Source organism: Adiantum capillus-veneris, chromosome 5 (assembly GCF_014529385.1).
Source record: "Adiantum capillus-veneris isolate H3 chromosome 5, ASM1452938v2, whole genome shotgun sequence".
NCBI lineage: Eukaryota > Viridiplantae > Streptophyta > Polypodiopsida > Polypodiales > Pteridaceae > Adiantum > Adiantum capillus-veneris.
In genome coordinates this window covers 129,116,341-129,139,455 of record NC_140935.1, presented here as the reverse complement: position 1 = coordinate 129,139,455, position 23,115 = coordinate 129,116,341, and the positions used below count along the sequence as shown (strand labels likewise).

The window sequence follows — 23,115 nt, the reverse complement described above, 5'->3', positions numbered from 1 at the left end:
ATGTGGAGAAAGGTCTCTCTATATAGATCCCCAAGACCACCTTACAAGATTTCGAATGCAATTGCTCCATTGCAAGTTCCTGTCTATTCTTGTTTTGGTGGGCATAGTGACCCTCATACTGTGCGCACATGATTCGCACAAAGGAGAGCAAAAATTCACTCCAAGAATCATGACACTAGATGCTACCCCAATTTCACGCACATGACTCCAGAGGCATCCAATATTTTTTCTCTCTTGTCATGCGTTTGAACCTATACGTGCATGACGATGGATTCTGTCTTGGAGCACTAAAATTACGTGATTGAACGCATCATCTGAACTTAATGTTTATACAGTGGTTTTTTCCAAATATTCATCCAAGCTTCTAGTTTGGAGGAGTTAGAAGAATTAGCTAGGTCCTAGCTAGACTCTAGGGGGGAAGTACCATGTTGTGATTTTCTACCCTCAACCACAACAAGCTAGGTCCAATATGCCTTCCTCAAGTACACAATCTTGTGGTAAAACATAATGTAGGAACTTGATCATAAAGTCCTTTTAATGGGTGAAGAACTCACTCAAATTGTGCATCAAGATGTGAATTAGAGAGTTTCACCTTCCAGATTTATGGATGTCGTGGCCATAACCTCACACTTAAATCCTTGCAATTCACCTATCTCATCATCAAATCATGGTTTCATTGGAAAATTATTCACCAGTGTTCCTTGCTATGTGTAGGACTTGGCTCATTCTTGATCAAGTTAGGAAGAGGACCTAGGAGGCTCTATCATACATGACCTTTTCCTAATTTCATGAGGCAATTTTGATTCATTTCTAGATGTCTTAATTATAAACATGGAAAATGTGAGCACTGGTTAGTGTTTGTTATTGCTGCGAGAAATACGAATGCTGAAAACATAGTCCACTTACAATGAAAAATGAGACAAATAGTCCACTTCCAATGAGAAATAAGGCAAACTTCTTTCTTCTAGAAAGTTTATGTACTAGATTTTTCACCTTGGTAAAACGATCTTTGATGGATTCTACGATTCAGAGATGAGAAAAGGCCCTTTTTTAAGGTATAAAAGAGTCTAATACATGTAGTGAGGAATTCATTTAGAGCCAGTCTCCCCGTGCGCTTGAAGTATTTGTGACATTATGTGTTGAAGGTTTTTAGCTCTAGTCACACTATATTTATGGTAGAAGTGGATGTGTAAAGTTAAGATCTAGATATAAACACATGGTTTTAGTTTATTCCATATATGGAAAGAGCTAGAACGTGGCTTCATCTTGAAACAAGGAGAATAATGAGGACTCAATTTTGATCATTCGTTGTGACTCCTAAAGACTCAACAAAAAGCTTGAATGTGTAGCATTTTTATCATCATGTAAGCTCTTCCCTTCATTTTGTAAAATCTTTATAGTTCTTGTGTGACATGTATTTAGTAACTTTTACTTAAAACTGAAGGGAATGAGATCGTGCTAGCTAGGGTGGATGAAAGAGAAACATTGTGCATACAAGTGAGTGTGTGTTGGCTACATTATCACTCAAGCGAATTAGGTTCTAAGATCAAATAACTTGGACTCAATATAACACGATGTTGAGTATTTTCTCAGCCATCACAAGCTCACCATAAACAAGGGAGATGTAATACAAAATCGACTTGAGTTTATTACATTCATGAAATGAGCTTTAAGTAGCTCTACAGCCTTGCACCACTGGATGGGGGATAATTCCACCTTTTCTCTCCTTGACTCATACTTCAGTACTCTAGGACAAAGCTCACACCTTACAATCCTCCCCTTGAGGTTTGGATTAGGAAGAAATACATGGAATATTTTTTATCCACTAAGGATGACACATGGTATCCACTAAGGATGTCAATACAAGAGGAATCCTCTCCTTGAACTTTGGGCTACAAGTTCATGAAGAAAGACAATATTCCAATCCAGGAGCACAAACAACATACATCCCCAATCCAAGAGACAAACTATCTCTAATCCAAGAGACAAACACCTGCCCTCAAATAGATGTATAAAACAGAGACCAAGCTAGTCCAAGCTATCTCCAAACAAATACAACTGAAGGGGAAAGGCAAAACAAAAAAAATCTAGAGAATGTCGTTGTAGACTTTAAGGCTATTTCTACCTTCTTTTTCATCTTCATCTTTGTCTTCTTCCACCTAATACCCTTTGGGCCTTGGATTTCTGCTGGTGCTGCATCTGTCCCTTTTGAAACACTTGGAAGGAAAACGAACCTTCTTTCCACAAATGCTGCAAGTCTTTGATGTTAGACAATCCTTTGCTATGCACCCTTCTTTGCCACACTTGAAACAAGTTTTGGTACTAGAGCTAACTGCAAAAGCTCCCCCCCCCAGGCTCAATATTCCTCACTTGCTTCTTTTCTTCGGACATTAAAGAGTTGATGACATCTTGAAAATCTGGTATTGGATCCTTGTCCTCAATGTTGGTCATGATCTGGTCCAATGTAGGTGGTAAGGCTGCTAGAAGAACTGCAATTTTGTCCTCCTCTGGTATTACATTGTTTACATAAGCTAGTTGTGTGGTCATGCTTTTGCGGTGATTGACCAAGCTTGCAATATCTTCGTTATGTTCCATTGTTAACTTGTATATATCCTTCTTTGAACTTACTTTGCTCTTCTTTTTCCTAGCTCCAAAGTTTTTTTTTAGTGCTTCCCATGCAGCTGTGAGGTTTCACAATCATCAATGATGTGTACATAATTGTCATGTAGTGCAGTGATTATGATTCCTAATGCGTTATCATCCTAAGCTTGATTTTGTGTGCTCATAGCTTGTGCTTGTATGTAAGCTCCATCAATGGACGAAGGATCAATGATGGTTGGCTTGACGATTCCCCATAGCCCCTTTTTCATTAAGTAACCTTTCAACTTGGTCTGCCAAGATTGTCATGTAGTGCATTGATTATGATTCCTAATGTGTTATCATCCTAAGCTTGATTTTGTGCGCTCATAGCTTGTGCCTGTATGTAAGCTCCATCAATGGATGAAGGATCAATGATGGTTGGCTTGAAGATTTTCCATAGCTCCTTTTTCATTAAGTAACCTTTCAACTTGGTCTGCCAAGTGTGAACGCCCTGCCTATTAAACTTCTTAAGTCCCTTTTCTTCCATTGCGCTAAGGAGACTCTCCCAGCCACTGTCTACCTCTTTAGACAAGCAGAACTAAAATGTCATCCCTGAAAAATGTAGATAATGATGTTTTATTGCAAAAAATGTTGTGCTTAGTTGCAATTTTTTTTGGGTTTAATGCGAGAGAGAGGGAGGGAGAGAGAGAGAGACCCTTTTTGTGAAGCTCCACTTCATTTGGAGTGAAACTCCTCTTCACAAAGTGCTTTGAATGCTTGTTGAAAAAAGCTAAAAGCTCAATGACTTGCCTTTGAAAAAACCTTAAAGCTTTGATCCTTGCTTTATCCTTCCACTTGGAGCCCCTTGAGATTTTGATTACCTGCTGAAACTCGTGCTTAGTAGAGAATAACATTGATGCTTTCCTTGTGTTCTTTGGTATGGGGAAGCACTCTTAGGCAAGAGGCAATCAAGGTGCTCAGCAGCGGGTGCAAGACACACAACTTATGGACCCAAGAAAGCAATAGAGGGGATTGGAGGCGTGGTTGACATCCGAGTGTGGGCTGCGGGCAAATGTGGTGCCCGTCAGCGTGGCAAGGCCCTCAACCCAACGTCCCTTAAAAGTGCAATTTGCCACCAAATTTGAGATCCCTATCCCTTAGTCCACACCGAAATGCTTTTGACCCCACGACCTCAAGCCAATAATAGCATGCCCAAATTAGGCTAGCCATCAAGCCAAAGCCATTTGATTGACAATGCCTCCGGAAAATATAGTGTTATGCTTGGCTTGACAGTCACACAAAATCACTCACACACACCTAAAAATAGGCAAAGTTGGGAATGGAGTTTAAGAGGTTTCCGAGCTCGGATTACAAAGTTTGAGGGTTCGCACTTCAAAATGATGTGGGTGATGCAAGAAGAAAATGAGTTCCATGAAATTAATTGAAGAGGGAACCATGCAAAAATCAACACAAAAGCAATCTAAATGCAAATGTTAAATAAGGAAAACACTAATTTGCTACTAATCGTGAGTTTCTCTCATGGATGAGGGTAGTGGCTTGAAATGAACGTGCCCAAAATCCATGAGATTCACAATGCAACTGTGTAGCTTATTGCTACGAATACTTAATGAGAAAGAAGAGAAATCAAGTGTGTACTTAGAGAAATTAATTAGAGAATCCTAATCACTAACACAAATGCATTACAATATCTTACCAACATCTTGTTAAACATGAATCTGAGAAATTGGGCTAGTGGCTCAAACATGATGGAGGCAAAGGAGTTATATCATAGGTCCAATGAAGAAAGTAGCTATGAGAAGATAGATGTGATAGATCTTGGCTCCTTAGGTTGTGGGCTAATTGACTCTACATGCTACGATATGCAACTAGAACTAGTATGGTAAGAAGATATCCTTGGAGAACTGAAAATTTGAAAAAATACCACTTTTGAGACAAGTGAAACCCAAAGAATAAAAGGACAAAATGGATGAGAACTTAAATTACAACGCCTAATTCCACACAATAGTTAGCTTGGTCACTCTTGATATAAAAATACAAAAGGAAAAAAAGTTTAGTATTTATAATGATCCTTTTTATAAGTATAGCAATACTCCCATAATTTATGTTTTTTTTTTTTTGGATCTTACATAATCTAATGGTGAGACCTTTGTATTCTTAATATACCCATCCCTCAAGACTTTGTCTATCAACTATTGTAGGATCTTGCACAATGAGCACTTATTGCATTTGTATATAAATCTTGTGCACAAAAAAAGCTAAAAGTAAAGGATATTTTGCAAAAGTAACTGGATAGTAATTATGCACCTCGGCATAACATTTTGAATAAATCAAATAAAGCTCCTTATTTTGTGTATAATTGAACATACTAGCACTTCTGCATTGATAAGAAATTAGAGATAATCTCAATATAGGATCATGTTGTGCAAAGGTTTGACATACCAAACCATGAGATCCTTGCACTCATGCTAGTGATTTTGTAAAATGAGCTGAAATCAGGATTCCCCATTTCTTTCTTGACTATTTTTTAAAGTGGCCACAAATTCTTGATGCCAAAAACCAAGCACAACTTGCATAAAAGAGTCATATTGTGGGCTAAAAAATGACCTATATATGGCAATTTTGAAGCTCTAGAAGGTGCACAAAGTGGGTATATTTTATCATGCAAACACATGATGTTGTATACAACCATTACAATGCCATAAGCAAGACCTTCTATAAGTATAGAGTAGTATGAGATTTCACTTGATAGGCATTGCATGCATGGTGAAGGGCCTCTAGTGTCCTCCCCTTGGCCATACTATTGTGTCATCCAATGCATGAACCGTGACGGTAGGAAGTTACGAATTGAATTTAGTTCATAATCATTGAGGAGAACTTAGGACTTTTGAGAATTTAGTATGAATTAAAACCAATATATGAAAGTTTTTTCTAGTTTGAGATCCCAAAAATATGTAGTTACTCGGTTTCAAATAGTAAAAATCGCACTAAATATAGAATCATTTGCAATAGTAAATTCCCAAAAATATAGAATCATTCGAATAGAAAAATTGCACAAAATTAACCCCAAAATTATGAGAAGACATATGCAAGGCCAAATTTATTCTCTTTTTCAGCATTTTGCTAATTACGAGATTTTTTTTTAGTCCACAAGTAGCTTAGAGAAAGGCATTGAAGGCCATTGTGTTGTTTGAAATCTAAGTTCACCTAAATGTCTTTTGCAAATATAAGTAACATATTGAGTTACTGAGTTATAAAAGGAAATAGGAATTTTATGGGATTTTTCCCAACAAACCAACGTTAACATTCAATAAAAAATGAAATTGATTATTGTCAGTCTTTCAATCTAGTTTGTATTTTGTAAGGAACAAATATCAACTATAGTTTTTGTCTCATAACTAATCTATGGTTAGAAGCAAGCAGTAGAAATTTGATTTAGGATTTTTCTTTAAAAAATTCAAATATTTTGGTAAAGAAATATGACACTAGAGTCTCTTAGGACACTTGAATGCCCAATTACAAACCTAGTGTTAAGGAATATGCCAACACGAGAGGGCCATGTGGACAAAAATATTGGGTTAGGGAGGCCCGCATAATGGGTATTAAGGGGTGATCCAAGAATCAATGATAGGGGAGGCTAGAAGAAAATGAAAAAACCTATTTTCCTAAATTACGAGTACCCATTTTTTGGGGAGAAGTTACTTTTGCTTGAAATTTGGTAACACCCACTTTCACCACCTCTATGTTACACTTTGGTCCAGTCCCTCTTGTTCAGCCTCAAATTCAAAAATATGCTATTCTTTCTCTCTCTAATATATGCTTTTCAACAACATTCTTTAGTCACACTCGTCAGCTATAATTCTCTGTCTTTCTAGAACCTACAGGTCACATTTCATTCTCTCTTTACATTTTAAGAATCTTTTCTCTTCACTCCATACTCCTCTCTCTTCACTCCTCTCCTTCTTCTTGAACTTGGTGCAACAATTTTTGGTAGAGTGAGCTTCCTATGTAGCTCTAGCCTCTTTTTACATGCCTCTATATCATCCATCTTTTTCCCTATCTTCAACTAGAGACTTTTGAAACTAGAACCATTGCAATAGCTTCTTTTCTATCTTTAACAAGATTGAATCCTTTCATGGTTTCAATTTCTAACATAGAAGCTTCCTCCTAGCATTGGTCTTTTGACGTATACTAATTTGAACATGTTAGCCCCTCTCAGTCATAAGGTGACTGTAAGCTAGCTCAATCTAGAATCCAAACATTGAACAATAGCAATGGCCAATATGGGAATGGACAATTCGTTACAAAGATGTTTCTTAAAGGGGATGTGAATTACCATGATACCCAGTAGTAAAGGTCATTTCCACCACCACATAGGCATTGCGGCCACCATTGGGAAGGTCCCACAATTGAGTTATGACACCCTACACATGGAAAGAAGATGCTCAAGGTTCACAATGTGTACAAAGTAGCACAAATCACATCTTTGACAATGGACAACACCTATATTCAATAGATTATAACTACTTTATGACTAAGAGAAAGTCATTGCATGTCTCTGATGGCTATAGTGCATTGTCTTGTTTAGGCTAAGCATACTTTAATCATCATTGTTCTTTGTTATATTGCACATAGACATCTCTCTATGTTTTGTTAAATTGGCACCACTAGAGGCGCTTTCAAGTACCTTCAAGACATTCTCAGTTTAGAAAGTTGGTGTACACATTAGTGTCAGTGCCAAAGCTTCTCCATTAAGAGGTTCTTTTTAGCAGAGAAGGTACATTGTGCTAATACATCAAAGTAGTGAATGGGAGAAAAATTCCTCACCAATAATTGTTTACTCCAAATGGAAAATTCCTAAGAATGTATTCATTAGCCTCACATGCATGAGGGTGGATTTTGATCTTCACTACAATAAAGTGCACCTATAGGTTGCACAAGGCTACAATTGTAATTTTTTTGCCTTTTAACATGTTCAAAGGATTTGTTTCATGCATGTGAGGTACAAGGGACTCCAACAATATGGATTGCAAGAGGCAAGAGTGCTTTCAACCAAATTCTATTGCACCCATGGAATTGAGAGATTGTACAACACAATGGCAATACAATTAGGTATTGTGTTGTTGAAGACAAGATTGTGGTGCACGGCCACATTTGCAAGGGGAAATTATCAATCAACTTTCTATAGATATGGTGGAATTAGCAAAGCGCATGTCAATGTGAGCCACACTCAGACTTGCGTGTATGATGTGAGTGACAAAGTTTACAACCTCCTTAAGAATGACAATTGGTTAGTTGCAAATTTACAAGAGTTCTAGGTGCTCCAATTAAGGTGAAAAGGAGAATTATTGTTTTAATGGAAGAAACCCCTCTAAGAAAATGTAAGGAGATCCATTTCCCTCAATGTATGTTTGTTAAACCAATCTAGTTCATTGTTAACGGAACCCCATCGCAACATAACCATTACTCAAATAAATGTAGTTCTCTTTCTATTTTTTACTATAACATTCTCCTCAATTGGTGCCTCAATATTTTAAGGGTACGTGTAAGTGTTGGCATGCAATCATGACATTGCTTTGGTATTACAATTTTTTTTTGGGCATTAAGTGCTGATCGAGTAGTTGAGTTCCTTTTGATAGCTTTAAGTATATCAAGATGAAAATGTTACATTGTTGCTATGGAGTGACTTTTAACTGATACATCTTACACTTCTCATCTTGGCATCATTGTACTTCTTCATGCGCTATGGTTACATCAACAAATGCTTTGCTTTTTGATTTCTAGAGCCGCTCGCTCGGACCCGCAACCACCCCAATGTTCTTTTGCTATATAGATATGGTAAGAGACTGCATGACTTCACCCAAAGGCCTTTCATGAATCTCATGGTGTACATGTTCAAAAGTACTTCATAGTCTTCGCCAAAACTCTTGATAGATGGATGCATGTTGATTCTGTGAATAACATCTACAAGGCATACAAGAATTGAGGACTCATTTGACACACTTTTGAAAGGCTTAATGTGGAGAAAAATATAAATGGCAATCTCTTTCATTCTTTCTGCATGAGGATGTCCTTTCATCCAAGCAGCTGCTTATGTTGTTGCAAGGGCATGATGGGCAAGGTATATCCAAGCAGTTTCTTATGCCATTGCTAGGGTGTAAGACATGGAAGGCACCTTGAAAGGTGATGAGATAATTATATGGAGCACTTTTTGCCTTGACATTGTTTCCCAATGGATAGGTAAACCATAAACAAACCTTCCAAATCACACAAAGCTTGACATTCCAAAGGACTTTCTGACAAGTGGCCTTTTGGAATGCCATGACAATTATTAAAGATGGTAAAGTTGCAGCCTTAGTTGCCATAAAGAGCATTGAAGGGGGGTAAAACATTCTAGTGTGCCCGTGCACTCGAGTGGTGTCATGCTAGTGTGCAAAGAGGCTTGGGGGCATCTACCTATGTGGATTGGATCCAAGCATGCTATAGAGTCACAATGATACCAAGATGCATGTAGCTAACTTGTCCTTTTGTGACTCCAAGTGGACAGGAAGCAAGAGTGGCATGCAAATGGCTTCCACTACCTGGGATACTCCCTTGCTTTGACTTGCAAGTCATGTGAGTCATCCATGTTGGCCATTCAGTTGAGTTGTGGTGGTTCATCCTAAATGCAAGCAGATTGGTGCATACTTAATAATGCGTTGACATGAATGCCAAAATATGGATTGTGGCTAGTAGGGCAGAGGAAATTGTGTCACATTCAAGGATCAATTAAGTGGAAAGCTAGATGCCTTTTGCTTGTATTTAGGATGAATGTAGCTTTGAACTTGTGAGTAGGAGATGCATTGTTGTCCAAGGGTTCATGTTTGTTTGAGTTATTATTTGACTAATATGTTCCAAGGTTAGTTGAATAATATGTTCGATTTGTGTATCTAAGTACCTTAAATGAAAACAACGTGTATGTTCTTGCGATTTTTTTCCAAGCGTCATATTTGTCCAATGATTATTCAAGTAATATGCTCCACTTGTGTATTTAAGTAACATAAGTGGAAATAGTGCAGTCATAAAGTAGCGATGCATTGTCATAATATCTAATATCTAACCAACCCAAATGATTTTCTCATATTAAACTGATCATGTAATGTGGGAGAATTAACGAGAACAAGGGTTAGAATATAGACATATGCTTACAGATCTGCCTCAACTCGTGGCCAAGGTTAAAGGGGTCCAAATGAGAGATGGTCTGTTAAAGAGCAATTCTACCTAGTGGAGCTTAAAGACCTTAGGGTTACCTTCATTAAAGACCTCTTAAAGTTAGTGTTAAAAAATCATTTGACCTTAGGCAAGCTAGGGCTGACCTTGAGGTGGGAATCCTACCCAAGCATGAGGTGTTTGTCATGCTTGCTAACTAAACTACTTAAAATGTTTGTGGGAATCTTCCCCAAGCTTGAGGTGCTTCTCATGCTTAAATGACTAAGGTTCTTGAAGTGTTCAATTCAAACATAAACTCTCAAGAGGCATAAACAGTTTCCATGCTTAAAAGACCAGGTGCTTAAAGTGTTCAATTCAAACATGATATCTTAAGAAGCATAAAAGACACATGTCAAATCCTCCCCATGTGGCCCTCATGATGTGCTTGAATCCTATTGGATATGCTTTAAAGGGGTCCAATAAAAATTTAGATGCATAAAATAAATAATTAAGTTCTTTCTCTCAAAGAGGAAAAAGAGGACACATGTCCAAATGATATAATTAAATAATACGAACGAGAGAGAGAGAGAGAGAGAGAGAGAGAGAGAGAGAGAGAGAGAGACCAAGCATGAGAGGGGGGTATACTCTTCCACACACACACACACACACACACACACACACACACACTCTCATTGTGGGAAAGTGCAAAGTGCAAGAGCTCCATCTCCTTCTCCAAGCTTGTTGAGAAGTTGAGAGCCTACACCAACACTCTTGGCTATGGAATGCAAATCCAACCAAGAGCCATGCTTCAATGCTTAAGCTTGCCATCTTCTTCATCTTCATTACTATGCTATTATGTTATGCTAAGCAAGAAGAGTGCTGATAAGTGAGGAACTATTTCTTTCTCCTATAAATAATTCTTCTTCCTCTTCCTTTCCCTCATTCCCCGCTAGCTCTCTCCACCTTCGAAGGTGTTCGAGGCCTTGAGACTGAGGCTTGGATAGTTATTTCTCTTTGCAAAGTTTACGTTATACTCATGATACATGAAGCTTTCCATCTTCATTGCATCACCTGAGTCACGAGGAACACAAAGATTGTATTGTACCACGTCTCTCTTGATGGGAGAATCTATAATACAAACGCCTTTTGGAGGGGGGACTGCCGGCTCCAAGTAAATCCGGTCCTCAACTATTGGCATGTTCTCTAATACTTTCTCTTGCAAAAGTATTGTTCATGCCAAGTTAATTAAGTACTATGTTCATGTTGCTACCATCAATTAAGTTCACCCTCTATGTTCTCAAAGTAATCTCACAAAAAAAATGATCACTCTAATCTCTTAATTTCGCTATTCTCAAAGTTCATAGGCCATTCCATTACTGTTGAAGATGATGAAACAGGAAACAGAAGGAAGACAGCAACTCAGAGTAGGAAGAAGATGGAGAAGGAGAAGACACAGAGCTTGTGTACGAGATCTCTGTAGTCTCTCTCTTTGTATTGGAATAATAATAATGTTTTTGTACAAAATCAGAGCTACAAAGCTTATATGAAACCCTAAGAGATAAGGTGTCCTTTCACACCAGATGTCCAGGGGGAAAAACCCAGTGGGAGAAAAGTGCCCCTGGTGAAGCGCGTATACACACTAACACTACTACATGTCTACAAATCCCCCCTGTAGTGATAGTGTGAATCCGTACAAGGTAGCAGATCATCATGTGTATGAGAGTAAGCCCAAAGCTTTTCGGAAAGCTTCAAACTTTTCTCGTGATAACGCCTTCGTAAATAGATCTGCAATGTTATCCTGTGTAGGACAGTAAGTTAGTGTGATCTCCCCTGCATGTAGCCTTTCCCTGACATAGTGGTAGTGAACCTCTATGTGCTTTGTTCTTGCATGAAATACTGGATTCCTTGCAACTGCAATAGCACTCTGACTGTCAGTGAAAATGGTAGTGGGTGCCTGTTGACACTCACAAAGATCTGCCAATAACCTGCGTATCCATACACAATCAACTGTTGCCGTGAAAGCTGCCCTGTACTCAGCTTCACAAGTTGATGTAGCCACTGTGGGTTGCTTCTTGCTTAGCCAAGATATACATGCATTTCCCAAGAAAAAACAATTGCCACTTGTGGAATGTCGTGTGTCAAAATCACCAGCCCAATCTGAATCGCTGTAACCAAGAAGCTGCATAGAACTGTGCTTTCCATACATATCCCCCCTTGGAAAGAACATGGCAAGATTAGGGGTACCTGAAAGGTAACGAAGTATGCGCTTCACAGCCTGCCAATGATGCATACCTGGGCTGTGCATAAATCTGCTTGCTTGTGAAACCCCAAATTGAATGTCTGGACGAGTGTTGCCTGCCAAATATATCAAGCAACCAACCGCTGCTGCATAAGTATGTACATCAAAAGTTTCTCCAGCATCATGCATGCTCAACTTTGATCCAGTTTCTACGGGTGTAGAGATTGGCTTACAATTTTGCATACCAAACTTGTCCAAAATTTTATGCAAATATTTTTCCTGCAACATGTATATGCCATCCTCTGATTGCACAAACTGAATACCCAAGTAATAATGTAGCAAACCAAGATCAGACATCTCAAAGGTTTTTCTCAAAGCATCTTTAAACGCTTCAATTTCATCTGCAGTATTGCCTGTAAGAAGCATATCATCTACATAAAGTGTTAGCATAATGAGAACTCCATCTCTCTTTTTGACATACAAAGTACTTTCTGTTGGACTATTCTGAAATCCCTGGCCAATCAAATAAGTATGTATCTTCTCATACCATGCTCTTGGAGCCTGTTTGAGACCATACAAAGCTTTACGCAATCTACATACCTTTTGCTCTTGACCTTTTACAACAAAACCACTTGGTTGACTTACATAAACTTCTTCCTGCAAATCACCATTCAAAAAATCAGTTTTGATATCCAACTGATGCACTTTCCAACCATGATGAGCAGCAATTGCAACTAGTGATCTAACTGTGGACGCACGAGAAGTAGGAGCAAAGGTTTCATCATAATCTATGCCTTTCTGTTGCGCATAGCCTTTTGCCACAAGCCTTGCTTTGTACCTGTCAACAGTACCATCTTGTTTCCTTTTTACCTTAAAAACCCACTTTGTACCAATAGGCTTTTTACCTGTAGGCAAGTCCACTAGATCCCATGTATGATTCTTATGAATAGAATCAATTTCTTGCTGCATAGCATCTTTCCACTGAACACACTCTAAAGCTTGTTCAAATGAATCAGGCTCATCTGCATCACAAAGAGTACTAAAGCAAGCCAAATCTACTTGCTCTCTGCCAAAAGTAGTACCAGCACGTGTTTTCCGTGGCAACGGTGCATCCAACTTGCTATCCTGCAAAGTTTTCTGAACCCATTTAGGCAAGGTTCTTTCTTCCCTGAGAACTTCTTGCTCTTCACGCACAATTTCCTCTACATCATGAGGTGTCACATGCTGATCAAAAGATTGATCAAGATTATCAACCTGTTGTGAATCTTGATTTTCCACAAAAGAAGGAAGCAAACCTTCAAATACATCATGTGTCTGCATATGAGGTACATCAAAAGCAACCATAGGTTGAGCAGTAGTTTCTGCAAAAATTACATCACGACTTTCAAAAATCTTGTTTGTAGCAGGATTGTAAAGTCTATAACCTTTACTTCCACTACTGTACCCCACAAATATACATTTGATTGCCTTATCATCAAGCTTCCCACGTAACTGCTGAGGGATGTGAGCATAAGCAAGACAACCAAAAACACGAAGATAACTGACTGAAGGTTTTTTGTCATACCAAGCTTCATATGCAGTAATGGTCTTCAAGGCACGAGTAGGACACCTGTTCAAAACATGTGCTGCACAAGCAACTGCCTCCATCCATAGCTTATGAGGCAAACTCTTAGCCTTGAGCATACATCTAGCTGTCTCCATTAAAGACCTGTTCTTCCTTTCTGCAACACCATTCTGTTGTGGTGTGTATGGCATAGTGCATTGGTGTTTAATGCCTTTCTTTCCCAAAAAATCCTTAAATGCACCTGACATGTATTCACCTCCTCGATCGGTACGAAGAGTCTGTACTTTGCAACCTGTTTCATTTTCAACCATGGCGACATAATGTTGAAAAACTGCAAACACATCTGACTTTGCTTTGAGTGGATACACCCAACAAAACCTGGAAAAGTCATCAATGAAGGTCACAAAATAAAGGCTGTTTCCCAAAGATGGCGTCCTCATAGGACCACATACATCACTGTGTACAAGCTGCAACTTTCGTGTCGCTCTAACTGAACCATCCTGCGAAAATGCAAATCTGTGCATCTTTCCAAGAACGCAACCTTCACATACATGTCTTGGTGGCATCTCCAATAAAGACAAATCATGCACCATATTATGACGTTGTAAAGTCATCAAACTGCCATAACTAACATGCCCAAATCTAGCATGCCACAACTCAGCATCCTGCATGGCCTGAGTCTTTGTTTCTGCAATACATACCTGAATCTGCTTTTCATAACGATCTAGCACAAATAGTCCATTTTCCAGCGTACCTGTAGTGATAAGAGAATAACCATTCTCTCGATCTCGTACAACACATCTGTCATCCTCAAAAATGACCCGAAGACCATTTTTTGCAAGAGAGGATACAGACAACAAATTCTTCTTGATCCCTGGAACATATAAGACATCTGGCAAGCATAAATCTGAACCATCTGAAATGGTAATCAAAATCTTACCAACGCCTTTGATTGGATAAGAAGCATTATTTGCACATGTCACCTTCTTTCCTGCTGGAGTTGCATCCAATGAACAAAACAAATCCTTCCTTGAAGTAATATGCCTGGATGCACCACTATCAAAGTACCAAATCATTTGTGTCTTGTCAACACTGTAAGCAGAAAAATTTGAACATACTACAAAAGCATAAGAATCCTGCACAAAGTTTGCAGACTCTTCTTTAGCTGTAGAAGAATCACCAGAAGCTGAAACAACCAAACTTGACTCTTTCTTCTTTTCTTTAGCAATTCGCTTTTTACACTCACTAATGTAGTGACCAGGTTTCTTGCAGTAGTGACATTTACCTTTCTTCTTGGACTTGTCTGAATCACCTTTAGACTTCTCTGAAGATTGTCCTGCACTAGACTTGGAGTAATGAGCACTCTCTTTACCCCTGTTTTTGTTCTGTACAACAAGAGCATGATCCATACCATCCACCTGTAAAGACTTGTTCTTACGTGATTGATCCTCCTGCAATAGCAAAGCCACTAACTCTTCAAAATGAAGAGGGTCAGGATTAGCTCGCAAAGACAGAGTCAAAGAAGTCTGAAAAGTCAAATAAGATGGTGGTAGTGAATTGAGTGTTTTGGAAACCAAGTCCTTCTCTGGAATCACTTCATCAATGCTAAGCAATTGCTCTTTAAGATCCCTGATTTTTGTAAGATGCTCGACAATATCGTCACCTTCGTCCATCTGTATTTTGTCAAGTTGTTTCTTCAAAAACTCTATTCTGGCAGCGTTTCTTCCTCCAAACATAGCTTGCAGAGTGTTCCAAGCATCCTCAGAAGTTCTGCAAGATCTGATATGTGGTGTGATTGTCCTCTTTATGGTTAAGGCAATCACAGCCATAGCCTGTGCATCTTTAGTATCCCATCTCTTTTGCTCTGGAGTGACTTGTGAGGGTCCTGCACCAACAGCTGCACCACGACCAGGCGTGGCAGGTGCAATGCTACCTGGACGAACTTCATCTCCAGATACATAATCCCACAATCCTTTACCAACCAAAACATTTTTGGCCATAAAAGACCAAAGAGAATAGTTGGTACCATCCAATTTGTCTTCGGATGTAAACGCACCAAAAATCTCTTTCTCCGTAGATTGAGCCATACTGTAGATGCACACAAGAGAGCAAAAGAACCTCCAAGAGATTCACAAATCTCTTCTCCAATCCAAGCAAAACTCTACACAAAATCTCAGCACAAAGCTAAGACAAGCTGCTTCCCAAAAGAACTGTTTACCTGAAGAAAATCTGTCAGAAAGCACACCCTCTTGATCTAAACGCCTCGGAAAAGTAACTTCTGCTACGCTGCTCAGAACGAAATTCTGAGGGCTCGAACGGCTTCGAAAGGGGGGTAAAACCCCAGGTCGCCTGATCAGAATACTCCCGGAACGTCGAGGATGCTCCCACGAACAAATTTTCCGAAAACTGCCTGAAAACTGCGATTGCGCGCGCGGACGCGAAAACGCAAGTAGAGGCTCTGGAAATCACCTTGCTCTGATACCAATTGTTGAAGATGATGAAACAGGAAACAGAAGGAAGACAGCAACTCAGAGTAGGAAGAAGATGGAGAAGGAGAAGACACAGAGCTTGTGTACGAGATCTCTGTAGTCTCTCTCTTTGTATTGGAATAATAATAATGTTTTTGTACAAAATCAGAGCTACAAAGCTTATATGAAACCCTAAGAGATAAGGTGTCCTTTCACACCAAATGTCCAGGGGGAAAAACCCAGTGGGAGAAAAGTGCCCCTGGTGAAGCGCGTATACACACTAACACTACTACATGTCTACAATTACATCCATCATGCCAAGAGAAAGTCGTTTGTTGGGAATCATTAGGGCCTTGTGGAGCAAAAGACAGGAGCTATGTGAGTGGGTGGAGGGAGAGTTGAGTACCGATGAAAGTTTCACATTTGGCACCCCGAATGGGGCTCACCAAGGTCCTGTGGCAACGCATGTAATACTACTAGGGATATTTTGGGACCAAAATAGACCCAAAAAGGTTCTCATGTGTTGCGATACGACCTAGGTCTGTTTGAACATGCACTCAGTCTGTGTGCCCCCCCCCCCCCCTCTCTGGAAAAAAGAAAAAAATAATAAAAGACCCTCAAGCCCCTGTGGTACTCCAATAGTTTCTGTCAGCATACCCCCTACATGCCACTATGTTCTCTAAGCAAGAGACAAAGAGCAATCTATGATGCTAGTTTATATAAAATTCCCCCACAAATTACATAGTGTCACTGTCAAACTTTTGCTTGCAAAGGGCTTCTTTCATAGGCAATGATCATGAAAAAGTAAAATAGTTTCAAAACTAGAGGGATTCTTACCTTCCTGCATGAAGAGACTTGCAAGTAGACAAACCCTCCATTGGAGGTGTGGAAAGCATTCGCTTCTAAAATTTGCATAGTGCAAATGTGTGCAGGGCGCGCATGTGCGCGCGCGCACACACACACACACACACACACACAGGAGGCTTGCCAATACTTAAGAGGTGCCAAAGGAAAAACCATAGTGCTTAGGCCACATTATTTTTTCAAAATTCGCTTGAACTCCTCAAAGACAAGGTAATTTAGCTGCATGATACCTCAAAGCTCCACTCTATTTCTCAGTCACAAATTTAGTGGCACAGAAATTTGGGTCCTCCTTGTTGATTTCATGAGGACCACCTTGTTGGTCATTTTACTGATGTTGTGCGGCCCATTACCTTCAACCATCCTTACTTAGGATGCTTCCAACCCTCCTCTTTGCCCCTTGTAATGCAGGTCTCTCTAGTTGTTCATTGTCAATACAAATTTCCTTTTTAGGCTTAGCTTCTTCTTAGTGCAACTTGGAAAGTCTTGCAAGAAATTGTATGAGAAGACAACTACATAGATTGTAATTTGTAGGTTTCCTTAGACAGGCAAGGCCGCTTAGCAATGCGACACAAACCTAGAAGGTTTTTTTGAAAGAATTTTGATTGTTTCATTTGTTGCAATAGTAGGCAATGCCCAAGAGTGGGTAGATGGACACTCTCTCTCTCTCTCTCTCTCTCTCTCTCTCTCTTTCCACAATTTTAGTTAATAATAAACAATAAGCTGCCTTGGACACTCTTATCATTTAGTGGATTCAAGCCCATTCTCTCCATGTGGACAAGAACTATTCATAGAGTGAGCAACAAATTTTAGTATTAATCAATATGCTTATACATATATATGCCATAACATATTTTTTGACATAGATGTGTGTGAAATTGAGTATGTGAAATTGAGTATATATATATATATATATATATATATATATATATATATATATACATGGAGGGATCCATGTGCGGTTTACCTCTTAATAAATGTGCATACATAATCATTTTTATTATCTATAAAAGAAATTTATGTTCATAGCCCACTTATAATGAGGATATCTCAAATTTGAAGAGAGTTATGGATGGATTACCTATTCTAGTAAGAATACTTTCTCGTAATACTGATTATTGAGGAATACATTTAAATCAACAAAATATTGAACTCTTTGAGATAACTATGTGTGTAAGGGCATCTTAAAGTATGAGACAGGTAGGAATTTATGCTTGGAAGTGACTATGAATGGTTGAAAAATACCAACTCTGCAGTGATCTTTTTGGTGTATAAGGCCCACTCTCTCCCACAAATAAGGCTCAACATGCCATAAGGGGTAAACTCACCAATCTATAAGGGTAGCTCATAAAAATAAGGGTAGCTCAACATGCCATAGGGGTAAACTCAACAATCTATAAAGAAAACAAGTGATAAAATCACGAGGCCTGCCATTTGAAGGTGAAAAATGTTCCTGACAAAGCAAAAAGCACATGCCCCAAAAAATCACAAGCCTTGTTACTTGGTCCAATTTCCGGTTCACGAAAATTTTATTTTATGGCTCACTTGTTCCTATGAGCCTTGAGGCTTTGAGATATGACCAAGACTCAAAAGGAAGAGTGCTTTATTAAATAAAGAGATACTGATTGAATTTCTTAATTTTTCGTCTTTAGGAAAATACCCTACTTCTACCAGGCTAGCTGTAAAGCTGCCATCTCTCTCTTTCTCGCTCTCCCTCTCCACATATTCGACATGAAACCCTACTACCATGGGGTGCTCTCTCTGTATATCTCTCTTTTCCTTTCTCATGCAAGTTCATGTGGGGATTATTGAGACCCAAAGCCATCTATGTTGTTTGACAAAATCACATATAAAGTAGCTATTCTCAGTATCTCAATCGACCCTCACAATTTTAAGAGCCTCCATACTACAAGCTGTTCAATATGGTGTTAGGTTAGCACTCAAGAGATCCTATGGCTAAAGTGCATGTTGGAGGCGATGTAGGGGTGCTCTACAAAGCATTGCAGGCTGCATGCTTGGAAAGGCCAGTGTGATCAACGAGATTGTGTTGTCCATGAATGAGTCTCTCGCAAGGCCCTATGAGATCTGGGCATTGCTGGGCACATTGCAGGGAGAGGAAGGTGCAAGGCATAGTAGGGATATCAATGGAGTTGGAAGGCGTTTCTCTGCAATTTTTGAAAAGCCACGTTAATGAATTTTAAGAAATTGAAGCCACGCCTAAAATGTCAATAATAGCAACCTATCACAACTTCGCCCTCTCTCTTCTCTCTCTCTCTCTCTCTCTCTCTCTCTCTCTCGCCCAACACAAACACACACACACAAACACCTAGAGAGTGGAGGGTGTTGGTGATGGTGATGACAAAAAGGTTGAAGATGGATGCGCTGCCAATCTGGTCCCTTGGTCTAGGTTTACCAGCGTAGATGACAATATGTGCCAGCATGTGCGATCCATTGGTAATCCCAAAGGCAACAATGTTGTGTTTAGTTGCCACAACATACGCCTTCACGGAAGCATGAGATGCTATGGATGTGTCCTTTTGAGGGGACTTGGGGGTGGAGGAGCAAGAGAGGGGTTGGTGAGGGTGACAGCGGGGTGAGGTGCACGTGAGGAGATGACAAGCTAGGGATCAACAAGTTGGTATGTCAAGATGCCTGTGAACATGGCAAGGTGTTGGAAGATAAACAAGACAGGTGGGGTGTGTGTGTGTGTGTGTGTGTGTGTGTGTGTGTGTGTAAGTGGGGGGGGGGGGGGGGGGGGGGGGGACTTCAAGCTCTCTTTCTCTCCCTCTCTCCCTCATATGTGTGCACACACACGCACCCACCATTGCTATGGTATGCCCATCTGCCAAGATCCAGGCACTTCCATTCATGACACAAAAAGAGAGAGAGAGAGAGAGAGAGAGAGAGAGAGAGAGAGAGAGAAATATTGTATAGGCGGGTGCGACATGTGAGGTGCAGATGAGAGCGGACAACAAGTTTTGGAGCAGATAGGTGCCGAGACGTCACTGTCGTTGCCACCGCCACAATTAGTCGCACCATGCCACTCATCAAGGTTGTTGCGGTCATCATAAGAAATGTCTCGCAAATCAGCTTTCAAGGTTCGCTTGGATCCACAGAGAGGAGGACAAAGCACCCAGTCATTGTCGAGAGGGAGGGACCGCGAGCAAGGCCCTGTAATTCAGAGGCTACCAATCAGGGGAGTAGTCAAGCCATACGACAGACGCACAGAGCTCTAAAAGTGGTGTGGTAAATGGCTATTAAAAAAATTAGAGCAAGCCAATGCCCACAACCAATCTCTAAAATTTTCAATTTTAAAATTGAACATTTTAGCGGCTCTTGGGTCCTCAATCTTTAAAATACGTGTCTTAAGGATTATCTTAAATTCTTTTGTGTTTGGAACGATAATGATTGTGTTGTGGTTCCATCAACCAATCAAATCAAAATATTGTGCATTTTAAAAGATCACTTTCCTTTTTGCTAATAACCTTCCATTTTTCATGAGCAAAAAGGGGAGGCATGACTAAGGCCTCACTCCTTTTGAGTAGGCCAAAAGGACAGAGGCAGCTTGAGCGTTGTAGCTATCACAATGAAAACATGAAAACAAATAAAAGGAGATTTCAAAATAGCAAAGTTGTTGCACAAAATTTAAAAGCCTACCAACTTATAAACAGTACAGTGAGGACAATGTACTCCCTTGCAAAGCACATGAATCATAAACTTGCATCGGAATACGTAAAGTAAGGAACTTTGTACGTAAGGAGGGGAAGGAGGATGAGGAAGAAGACGACCTACATTACAGAGTGGCCGGGCAAAACTCAAGGTTCCGCGCGTACAAGAGAGAGAGGGAGGGAGGGAGGGAGGGGGCGGGGGTTGGTTTGCCCTGCCGAACTGAGTTTGGTCCCTCTCAGAGCTCGAATTATTGGGTCTCTTCACATGACCATTCAAACTTCTGTATTGTTTGAGACCCTTAGTGCCCTTGGTGCTCTTGCAACATCTTCTCTACTCAAGACCATGCTGTCGTGGCCATTGCTCGCGACAGTGCATCTGTCTTTGCTTGGAAGGGAGAGAATTTTCAAGAATACTGGTGGTGAGCTGAGAGGGCCTTGGACTGGGGTCCTGGTGGTGGACCTGATCTGATTGTTGATGATAGTGGTGATGCCACTCCTTATGTATGAGGACGTGAAGGCAGAGGAAGCTTATGCGAAGGATGGCACGCGATAAAGAGGGAGAGGGGGAGAGAGAGAGAGGCCGCCGAAGGTGACCGGCCGTACTAGTGAACAAAAAAGGGAGGCATCACTAAGGCCTCACTCCTTTTGAGTAGGCCAAAAGGAGAGAGGCAGCTTGAGCATTGTAGCAATCACAATGAAAACATTAAAACAAATAAAAGGAGATTTCAAAATAGCAAAGTTGTTGCACAAAATTTAAAAGCCTGCCAACTTATAAACAATACAGTGAGGACAGTCTACCTACTACCCCCTTGCAAAGCACATGAATCATAAACTTGCGGAATACATAAAGTAAGGAACTTTGTACGTCAGGAGGGGAAGGAGGATGAGGAAGAAGAAGACCTAGGGTGGCTGGGCACAGCTCAAGGGTCCGTGCGCGTGAAAGAGGGAGGAGGGAGAGAGGGCCTCAGCACTGAAGGGAGGGGAGAGAGGGAGGGAGGGGGCGGGGGTTGGTTTGCCCTGCCGAATTGAGTTTGGTCCCTCTCATAGCTAGAATTACTGGGTCTCTTCACATGACCATTCAAACTTCTGTATTTTTTGAGACCCTTACTGCCCTTGGTGCTCTTGCAACATCTTCCCTACTCAAGACCATGCTGTCGTGGCCATTGCTCGCGATAGTGCATCTGTCTTTGCTTGGAAGGGAGAGAATCTTTAGGAATACTGGTGGTGAGCTGAGAGGGCCTTGGATTGGGGTCCTGGTGGTGGACCTGATCTGATTGTTGATGATAGTGGTGATGCCACTCCTTATCTATGAGGGCATGAAGGCAGAGGAAGCTTATGCTAAGGATGGCACCGTGCCAGATCCGTCCTCCATTGAGAACCAGGAGTTTTAAGTAGTTCTCACAATTATTCGAGATGCATTAAGAAAGACCCCAAGAAGTACCACAAAATGAAGGATAAACTTGTGGGTGTTTCTAAAGAGACTATTATTGAAGTGCACCGCCTTTACCAGATGCAAGGTAATGGAATTCTACTATTCCCTGCAATTAATGTGAATGACTCAGCTAATGGAACTCTACTTACCCACATGCAAGCTAATGGAACTTTACTATTCCCTGCAGTTAATGTGAATGACTCTGACCAAAAGCAAGTTTGACAATCTTTATGGTTGCCATCATTCCTTGCCTGATGGTCTAATGAGGGCTATTGATGTCATGATTGTTGGGAACGTTGCTGTTTTCTGCGGCTATGGTGATGTTGGTAAAGGTTGTGCTGCAACCATGAAGGCTGCTGGAGCTCGAGTAGTAGTCACTAAGATTTATCCTATTTGTGCTTTGCAAGCTCTCATGGAGGGTCTTCCTGTCTTGACATGACTGCAGATTTTTTTGTAACCTCTATTGAAAATACGGCTATTATTTTGATTATCCACATGAGAAAGATGAAGAACAACACTATTGTCTGCAACCTTGATCATTTCGATAATGAGATAGACATGCATGGTTTGGAGACTTACTCGGGTGTGAAGAAGGTGACCATCAAGCCTCAAACTGATTGCTGGATCCTCCTTGAAACAAAGACGGGCATCATTGTGCTGGCAGTGGGAAGATTGATGAATTTGGGATGTGCAACTGGACACCCCGCTCTGAATCTGGCCAAGCTTGGTGCCAAGCTGGCCAAACTGTGCAAGGATCAGGCTGCATACATCAATGTTTCTGTGGAAGGCCCTTAGAAGCCAGCTCACTACCGCTATTGAGACAACCATACATGATAGAGTAGGGCAAGCTGAAACTTGAACAGATTCAGGCCACACCTGGCTTGCAGCACAAAATAGTTCAGACCGGTACAAAGTAAGAGAGAGAGAGAGAGAGAGAGAGAGAGAGAGAGAGAGAGAGAAGACCATAATTGGATTCCGCAAGTTACTCTGCCAATCCGTAGACTACTCACGAGAGAAACGACGGATTTCCTCGCTTTCCACAATTTTTTTGAAAATAGTGCATTCATGCTTATAATCTTTACCTTTATTCATAGGGA

At 40.4% G+C, this 23,115-nt stretch overlaps 1 pseudogene; it reads left to right on the top strand.

Moving 5' to 3' along the window:
- Positions 1 to 18,929: 18,929 nt before the first annotated feature.
- On the top strand, positions 18,930 to 22,837 carry LOC147458096 (adenosylhomocysteinase 1-like; annotated as a pseudogene).
- Positions 22,838 to 23,115: the final 278 nt, after the last annotated feature.